This window comes from Podarcis muralis, chromosome 3 (assembly GCF_964188315.1).
Source record: "Podarcis muralis chromosome 3, rPodMur119.hap1.1, whole genome shotgun sequence".
NCBI classification, from domain to species: Eukaryota; Metazoa; Chordata; class Lepidosauria; order Squamata; family Lacertidae; genus Podarcis; species Podarcis muralis.
The window spans coordinates 62,048,785-62,057,955 of NC_135657.1; the positions used below are offsets into that span (position 1 = coordinate 62,048,785).

At 44.2% G+C, this 9,171-nt stretch overlaps 1 long non-coding RNA gene across 1 annotated transcript; it reads left to right on the top strand.

Moving 5' to 3' along the window:
* Positions 1-305: 305 nt before the first annotated feature.
* LOC144327157 (uncharacterized) lies at positions 306-2,775 on the top strand. Its single transcript, XR_013392066.1, has 2 exons — positions 306-471; positions 1,914-2,775. It is a non-coding gene; the product is annotated as an uncharacterized LOC144327157 (long non-coding RNA).
* The last annotated feature ends 6,396 nt before the right edge of the window (positions 2,776-9,171 follow it).

Consider the following 9,171-nt stretch of genomic DNA (forward strand, 5'->3'; position numbering starts at 1 on the left):
AGTCGTGAGTTAGAGGGACAGCCTGGCCTAGTGTAAGACAGCTTCCTATTTTCCTAATGCCTGCCCATAAAAGGTCTCTGGTGCCTTCAGAAGGAACAGGGAGATGTTCAGCTAATTAGGATTCTCCCATTACCATGACAGAAGTTATATCTGGTCTGCTCTTTAAACGCTCTGATGAAACACATTTGATGACTCCCTTAGGTAAGGCATTGCTACTGGGCTAAAGGTCTGGTTTGATAGTGTCTGGTTGTTGTGTTTAAACTCTAACTTAAATTGCCCTTCCTGCAGTGTAAACTGAATGCCATGGTTCAGTTCGCTCCTCTGCAAAGAGCCATCTGTGCATCGGTAGGCATCATCCATCCATATCAAGGACAATGTGCAGTTCTCACATTAGTATTCCTTCTCAACAACTCTGGTGACGGAGGTCAATGGTGAGCTATTTCGAAGCCTGGCCAGGACCCAAGTACAATGGTGAGTGGACATCAGATACATTTTAAGCCTTGATTCAGGTAGGTAGCTGTGTTGGTCTGACACAGTCAAAATATATATAAAAAATAAATAAATAATTGTCCAGTAGCACCTTTGGCATAGGGTTTGGCCTGTTTGTCCAATAGTCAAATGCCAGCAGTGCCCTTCAGCTTTCTATATTGGACAAACATGTCAAACCCTATGCCAAAGGATAAATGGACATAAAGCTGACATCAGGAATCACAAGACAGAGAAAGCAGTAGGAGAACACTTCAATCTCCCAGGACATCCAATACAGGACCTCAAAGCAGCTGTATTATTACAAAAGAATTTCAGAAACAGATTTGAAAGAGAAGTTGCTGAATTACAACTTATCACTAAACTGAAAACTATGGAGAGACCTTGTCTTAATAGAGATATTGGATTCCTGTCTCATTACATATGCTAATTATCTGCATACTATCCCTTGCTTTTTCCTGTAGGACCAATTGCAGTCGTTAACAGTTTACCATACGGTTTACCATACCCACTGAGTCAGTCACCTATCTCCTACCACCCTCCAGGGTCTGGTGACTTCTGTTTCAGTGTATCTGAAGAAGTGTAAAGGTAAAGGTACCCCTGCCCATACGGGCCAGTCTTGACAGACTCTAGGGTTGTGCGCCCATCTCACTCAAGAGGCCGGGGGCCAGCGCTGTCCGGAGACACTTCCGGGTCACGTGGCCAGCGTGACATTGCTGCTCTGGCGAGCCAGAGCCGCACACGGAAACGCCGTTTACCTTCCCGCCAGTAAGCGGTCCCTATTTATCTACTTGCACCCGAAGGTGCTTTCGAACTGCTAGGTTGGCAGGCGCTGGGACCGAGCAACGGGAGCGCACCCCGCTGCGGGGATTCGAACCGCCGATCTTTCGATCGGCAAGCCCTAGGCACTGAGGCTTTTACCCACAGCGCCACCCGCGTCCCCTTGAAGAAGTGTACATGCACACGAAAGCTTATACCAAGAACAAACTTAGCTGGTCTCTAAGGTGCTACTGGACATTTTTAAACTAATTTTTAATATATTTTAAGCCTTGTGATTGTTTGTCTCATTGGTAAGGCTGGACTAATTGGGAAACTTTGGGGTTCTTAGCGGGGAAAGATTGCAAAACATGGCAGCAGGTGATGGGGCAATATTAAATGGTGTGCCTTGAAACTCCAGCCTTAGAGATAGACTTCTTGTGAAGAGGGAGGACTGGGTATTCGAGTAATAAATTGGTGACTCAAACAAAGGAAATCAGGGAATGAGTTGGAGCATAGAAAGGACAAAGAAAAGGGCATGTGCAAATCCAAGTATTGCTGGACCATTTTGGGCATTACATATGAACTAGCCCAATTAAAGAAATGCCTAAGAAAGTCAAGGATGTTTGTATTCAAACCCAAAACTAATACAGCCGGTTCTATTTTTCTAGAAAAAGTGGTGCCAGAACTGACCATGAAAACCTCCCTTGTTCTCTTAGAATGGCGATGGCACCCACCTGAGAGGTGCTGGAACTCAGTTCCAGTGAGTTCCAGCTGGAAAAAGCCCTGAATACAGCGATGTGGAACCTGTGACCTTCCAGAAATTTTGGACTGTAACTCCCATCATCCCTGACCACTGGCCATGATGGCTGGAGCTCATGGAAATTGTAGTCCAAAACAACTGGGCAACCATCGGTTCCTTCCACCTGCTCTGACAATTGCACCACATTGTTCCTTTATGTAAATTGCTTCTACTTTGTAAGAACTGCTGTGTTAGATCAAAGTTAGAGCCAGTACCTGGTCAACTAGATAGCTGACAAGAGGAGCATGATAAAGGCCATCTTCCTTTTTGTTTGTCCCCAGCGCCCACTTTCTTTGCTTTTACCACTAATTTTGAATCACTGACAGAAAAATCAATGCTCCAAGTACTTCATTCCAAAGTGGAGCCTGGCAATCAATCTGTAATTCTGAGACATGAAGGCAGAAGACCTGGCGGTTGTTTTGTTTATGCTTGCACTGTCCTGCTGGAGTCAATAATACTGAGCAAGTCCATAAAAGAGAAAAAGAGGAGCTGCCAAGGGATAGTAAGAATAAAGTAGTTGGAGGATCAGGTAGAAGCAGTCATGAGAAGGCCAAAATTCCAGGGCTGTTTTTCCTCCTCTTGCTTTGGAACAACTAAGCTGATTTAAATTAAATTTTCTTAAACATGTGCTCTGGCTCAGAATTTCAGCCCAGTGGAGGATTTTTTTGTTGTTTTGTTTTTGTTCTTAATAAGAAATGCCTTGGATATAATAAAATCACTCAGTACAGGGATTCTTCTGGTGGTGTTCTATGGAACAAATTGCCAGGAATGTCCCTTGCGTAAGGCTCATCAAAGTAAACAACGTTTGTGCAAGAGTGTTCACCTATTCATAGCACTGACCATTGCAATTCAGCTTTCCATAGAGTGCACCATTGCTTAGCAGCACAGTGCAAAAGTCCCGTAATCAATCAATCATTCAATCAATCAATCACTGATTTCCAGCAAGGACCCCCTTTGTGTAAAACTGCCGCCCACAAAGTGCAAAAGATTGGAATGGGTGCTACCCATGTCACAATATATTTGATGTGTTGCTATGCAAGTAGGGCTTCAATCCTATATACTTACCTGGTGGTAAGTCCCACTGAACACAGTGGGACATATTTATTTATTTATTTATTTATTGCATTTATATCCCCCCCCCCCGGAGCTGCAGGTGGTGTACACGGTTCTCTTCCTCTCCATTTTATCCTCACAACAACTCTGTGAGGTAGGTCAGGCTGAGAGGCAGTGACTGGCCCAAGGTCACCTAGTGAGTTTCATGGCTGAGTGGGGATTTGAGCCCTGGTCTCCCAAGTTTTGAGTGATACTCTAACCACTACACCACACTGGCTCTACTTCTGAATAAACATGCATAGGATTGTGTACACTTAGTAGGTATATATACAGTGGTACCTCGGGTTACATACGCTTCAGGTTACATACACTTCAGGTTACAGACTCCACTAACCCAGAAATAGAACCTCGGGTTAAGAACTTTGCTTCAGAATGAGGACAGAAACCGAGCGGCGGCGGCACGGTGGCAGCAGGAGGCCCCAATAGCCTAAGTGGTACCTCAGGTTAAGAACAGTTTCAGGTTAAGAACGGACCTCCAGAACAAATTAAGTTCATAACCCGAGGTCCCACTGTATAGGGAAGGGTTTTTTAAAAAAATGTTTAATGTTTTATTATGTTTTCATATATGTTGGAAACTGCCCGGGGTAGCAGGGGCAACCCAGTAAGATGTGTGGGGTAAAAATAGTAAAGTTATCATTATGGAATGGGATGCCCCTATTTTCATCGGAGAAATGTTGGAAGGTATGGAAGAGGCTGGGTGGCTCTCCTGCTTGCAAAACACAGCAGCCTGTTTAACAGTTATACAACGGAAATGTCAGAGGAAAATGCAGAAATGGACCATGACAGTTCATGGACAGCAAGGGGTAGGGGTGGGGAGAGGGAGAATGGAAAAAAACAGTAGAAGCTGGACATGACTAGAGGGTTGTGCCAAGTAAATATTAAAAGGACTAAACCTTGTCACTCAGCATTGAAATGAAATGATTACATAATTGTTTGCTCACACAAATAGTTCTCTCCCCTTTAGGCAGCCTGCCATGGTATCATATGGCCTGATTTTAGATGCCGTTAAATGAACTAATTGGGGGAAAATAATGGAAAAAATGCTTCCTATTTTCCTTGGAAGCTCTTTGCTCTCTCAGCTTTGGCTGTTTGGTTATTCTTCTCAGGTGGAAAGGTAGAACAAGCAATGAGGTCCAAGTACATAAAGCAATAGCCTTAAGCTTGTCATCTACTAAATGAGAAGTAGGGCAGCTGGCACTGCTTCAAGTATCAAGCGCAGGAGCTTGAACATAAAAGCTTGGCTGTTGAATCGGGCAGCGGTGGGGAGAAGAGACAGCAAATTACTGCTTTTGGCCTCATCAAAGCAAACAAATCAGAACGACAAAATAGCTGCTGTTGTCAATAAACTCTGCTACAACAACCAAGGTGGGAGAAGGCAAGGCAGCAGCCCTGCCAACACTCCCCTCTTTGGGCCTAGTTAGAGAACAATTTGTCCCCTGGGGAAATCCAATTAATTTCAGTCTTTGATTTGTCTGCACATTCAAATGGCAAGTCATAGGCTGAGGGGCTTTGGAAGAGATTTCTCACAATATCCTCTGGTGAGATCAAGAGCTTCTTTGCCCATTTCTCACTTAAATCATACAAACCAGGAATGAGCCACTTTTTCATTCTTAACTGCTCCCAGGCCAGAATGGACGAGGCAGGGGCAGGAGGGCCAACTGACATGAGCCTATGATTTTGAGGGGGCTTACTCCAAGTGCCTCTGGTAAAGTTGAAATGGGGTCTATTTTTATGCACACATGGCCCCAGTATATAATTTTTGTATGCATTACTTGGTTGGAGAACTGCACTGCAAAACTGAGAGTGTGATTTTCAAAGGACGGCTGTGTTTCAGTTCTTATATTGTTTTGGGAAGTGCAAATTATGTAGATTTGCCTTTAAATGTGAATTGTATTAGATCTGTCCCCCATCCCGACCTGCGAATGACTCAAGATAGTCCTTGTTTCTGTAGACTTAGGCTTTTATTGGGTGTTCAGGTATTCAACTGTGTGATTGTTGCCTCTCAAAATCAGAGATAAAATTAATGTGCGCTAGGTCTATGAAGGCTGAATTTCATACAAATAGACCCTATGTGAATGTTCCTTCCAATGTAGCCTTGTATACTGGAGAAAAGTTGCCCCCCCCCCCATATTTAGTTAAAAGTGCATGTCCTTTTGTTGACATAGTGGGAGATTTTAGAAAGACATCATAAGCTGAATTGAGCTTGTGTGGCAACCCTTTCCCCTATTTCTGCTACCTTGGGCAAGCAAGAAAAACACAGAGTCCATCCTTGGACTGCTATGCATAGCCGGTTGGCTGCATTCTGACTTGGTAGGTCACCAAAGTGCAGACCTGAGTTCCTGATGTCTCCATTGGGGCTATCATGTATTAAAAGGAGATTAAAGTTTCCTAGTATTAAGCCAGACTCCCTTTAGGCATGCAGAATAAGTCGGAAAGAACACTCCATGCTCACATGGTGGGAACGGAAATACTGTTTCTGTAAAAGTTTTACAAGTCGTACTGCAGCAACCTTGTGGTGTTTGTGCTCCTTGGCAGGTGTGAGTGACAGGTGACACAGATGCTGACAAGTTGAACATTAGGCACAGTCCTGTTTTCCACTATGAAGAATAAATCAAAGTCAGTTACCTTAGAAACAATAATTTGTTTTACCCTTGGGGATAAAAAAGAGGTGAAGTGGCTGAAGAATGCGCCTTGAGAATAAGTGTAAACCTGTTAGGGCTGGAGCGGAACAAGATCTAGCCTGACACCCAGGGAAAAGTTACAGGGCACATGTACAAGGGCTGCAGGTATTGTGTACCTGTCCTTGGTTCACTATAAGAACTGTGGAGGAGTGCAAAGAAAGAAAGGGGTGATGCAGGCACAGATGGGAAAGACATGCAAAGCACAGTGTACAACTTGGTACACTGCATTTAGATGCTTTGTGCAAGGCCCCGGGAATTTCCAAGGAGATGGGTTTCCCTCTCCACTGGTTTGCATTTAACACAGCACAATGCTTATTATTGTCATAGATCTAGGGTACCAGAGTGTGTTAGTGAATGGTATATATTAATAAACAGTAGTATTTAAATAATAAAACTAAGTGTGCAGCAAATCCTTAAGTCACAAAAGCAGAATCCTCTTAGCTGAATAAATCCTGCAATTTGTATTTACACATTTATTACATTTTCCTCCCACCCTTGCTTCTTCTGCCAATAGTGTACTTAGCTCCTCTGCACCCTGTTATAGGACAAGCCAGAGTGTTGGGTTGATGACTCCTTCTGCCTTTGCACAGGAAATGCCTGAAGGAGCTTGGTTCTGGAGAGAACATGTCACATAGAGTGGCACATCACTCTGTTTTTCAAACTACAAACCCAAGAGTTTTCAAAACAACCATGCACACACAATATATCACGTTCTCTGTTCACAATACTGCTGCTTTTATTCTAACCCTATTTCTGCAAATCTCACAAGAAATTAGAACAGTGGTGGGCATCCTGTGGCCCTTCAGACATCAGTGGGGTCCAGTTCCCATCATCCCTGATCATTGGCCATGCTGGCTGGGGCTGATGGGAGTCCAGCATCATTTGGAGGGGCAAAGGGTCCCTACCCCTACCCTTGTCTTACATGATACAGACACCCCATATATAGAGAAGGAGGATGTTTGTGCAAGCCTCTTCAGTCGCAATCCAGAATTTTACTTTAATGTTTAATGGGCTTGTCCCCTTGAACTTCTGCGTAAAATGTTCCCTTTCTTTCCTCCATACTTTGGCTCTGATCAAAGGAAATGCTGAATAAAATAGTTCATCAATCCTGGTACAAATAGTTATGTTCTCTCTCATCTAATCATGACTTAAAAACAAAAACAACTTAACTGAATGCGTGACAGAATATCCAGCCCCCGTATTTCCCCCTCTGCTGCATCTAAGGAGATAAGATCACGTTTTTTGCTCTTGTTTAGGTGGCACTAATCTTTAAATCTCTGTTATTCAGTAACCAAGTTTTATGTCACAGTAATTCAGTGTCTTCAAGACATTCCCAAGCAAAGAAAAAATGAACCTCATGTACTCTGAGCAGTTTTGCATCACTATGCGCGGCGGAATATTCAACTGCACAGGACAAAAGGTCAGGGCATGTAACTTTAACCCAAAAAAATTGGAAAACTACAAATGAATGCTGGAAAAAAATGTGACAAAATAATTCAATCATTACAAAGGGTGCCTGGAATGCGAGCAGGAAGGAGACAATAGAAAGGGACTGAGAGAGCATTTCGTAGGCTATTATTCTGCTTCATAATCTGCTGGCAATCTGTTTTTTTTTTTATTCAGCTGAGTGGGCTAAGGACCCAGTAGCACAATGCTGCTTCTACACAGCCCTCATCCACTTCAATGGAGCTTGAAATGGATGCAAATGTTTGCGGGCACACACACTAAACCCTGTCTGTGATGCCTACCCTTTCCCCCAAAGAATTAGACTAGAGACCAGAGTATGGGTTCAAATTGGCCACAACTTTACTGAGCATCAGAAGTGGGAAACTTGGCACAGGCCTTGGCAGATAACCTTCTCAGCCCGCCTGGCTGAGGATATGCAGGCTGATGGGGTGCAGTGAGAGGGGACTATAAAGCACAAACTTACACAGCATGCCCTTCCACTAACCTTGTGCCGGGAGTTTGACCTACATGCCGCCGCTCTAGGGCCAGGGACTCCTGGTTTTGCCCTTTAACAGGCCCTGCAAGTGCCGCCACATGGGAAGGGAGCATGAATGCATCCCCCCTGACTTGATGATAGACTAAGCCAAGGCCTAAAACCGCCAAAGTTGTGACAAAATGCTATGGGGAAGGCGAAACCTGCCAATGCAGGGAAAATTCCTTCCCAGTTCTGAATGCAGCAACCATCTTACAACCTGGAACGCAAAATATTAGTCTGTAAGGAAAAAGTATTGTTAACTTGATGACCACTGACCTAGGATGAAATTATTTGGAGGAAAGAAATTATTAATTTGAGGGAGGGTGGGTGATCCTGGAAGGAAGAAAACCAAGTGAGGCTTGGTCAAAAGGGTCAGCCTCTTTTCTTTGGCCTTAGCCTTAGCCCCACCCCCGGTCAAAGGCCAACCCAAGTAGGTGGGAGGCACCAGTCCAGGTGAGCCCCAGCTCAGTGCTGCAAACCCCGCCCACCTGTAGGGAAGGGAGGGTGGAAATTGCAGTTCTAATGTAAAGTTAAGCTATGGGCTACAATTCCTTTGCTTTCGCTTGCATGTGTCCTCAAGGATACAAGTTGTTTGCAGCCTGCCAGCTTTCTGTACCTGTGAGTATGTGGCAGAGCATCTGGTCCCATGTTCAATTCCTGGCCTTTCCAGGTAGAGCTGGGAGAGGCACCTGCCTGAGAGCTGCTGCCAGTCACAAAATACAGTTCCTAGGATGCCATGTGATTGTTAAAGTGGTATAACAGTGCTTTAAATGTATAGTGTATCTATGGCCTCCACCCAGAGAATGGTCAGAAGGCACATAGCCTAGTTCTACTAGTAAAGCTAAGAAGGACTTGGGTCTTTTAAGGTGCCCGGGTGAAAGATGCTCTGGAGCAAGACCAGGGTATCTGTTTAATAAATGTTTGATTGTATGTATGCTGCTATTTCCCATACTGAAGGTTGTACAGTGGTACCTCAGGTTAAGAACTTAATTCGTTCTGGAGGTCCGTTCTTAACCTGAAACTGTTCTTAACCTGAGGCACCACTTTAGCTAATGGGGCCAGCCACTGCGCCGCCGCTGCACAATTTCTGTTCTCATCCTGAAGCAAGGTTCTTAACCTGAGGTACTATTTCTGGGTTAGCGGAGTCTGTAACCTGAAGCGTCTGTAACCTGAGGTACCACTGTATGTGACTACTGTAATACCTCTGAGTTGGTAATTCAGACACCAAAGCAGTGAAACCCCACATAGCTACTTGCTTGGTGTTGGCAAATTCTCACTTTGTTTGTTTTGTTATTTTACTGTAAATATCAAGACCATAAAACTCTGCAGGTAAAGCAAGGAGGCTGCTTTTC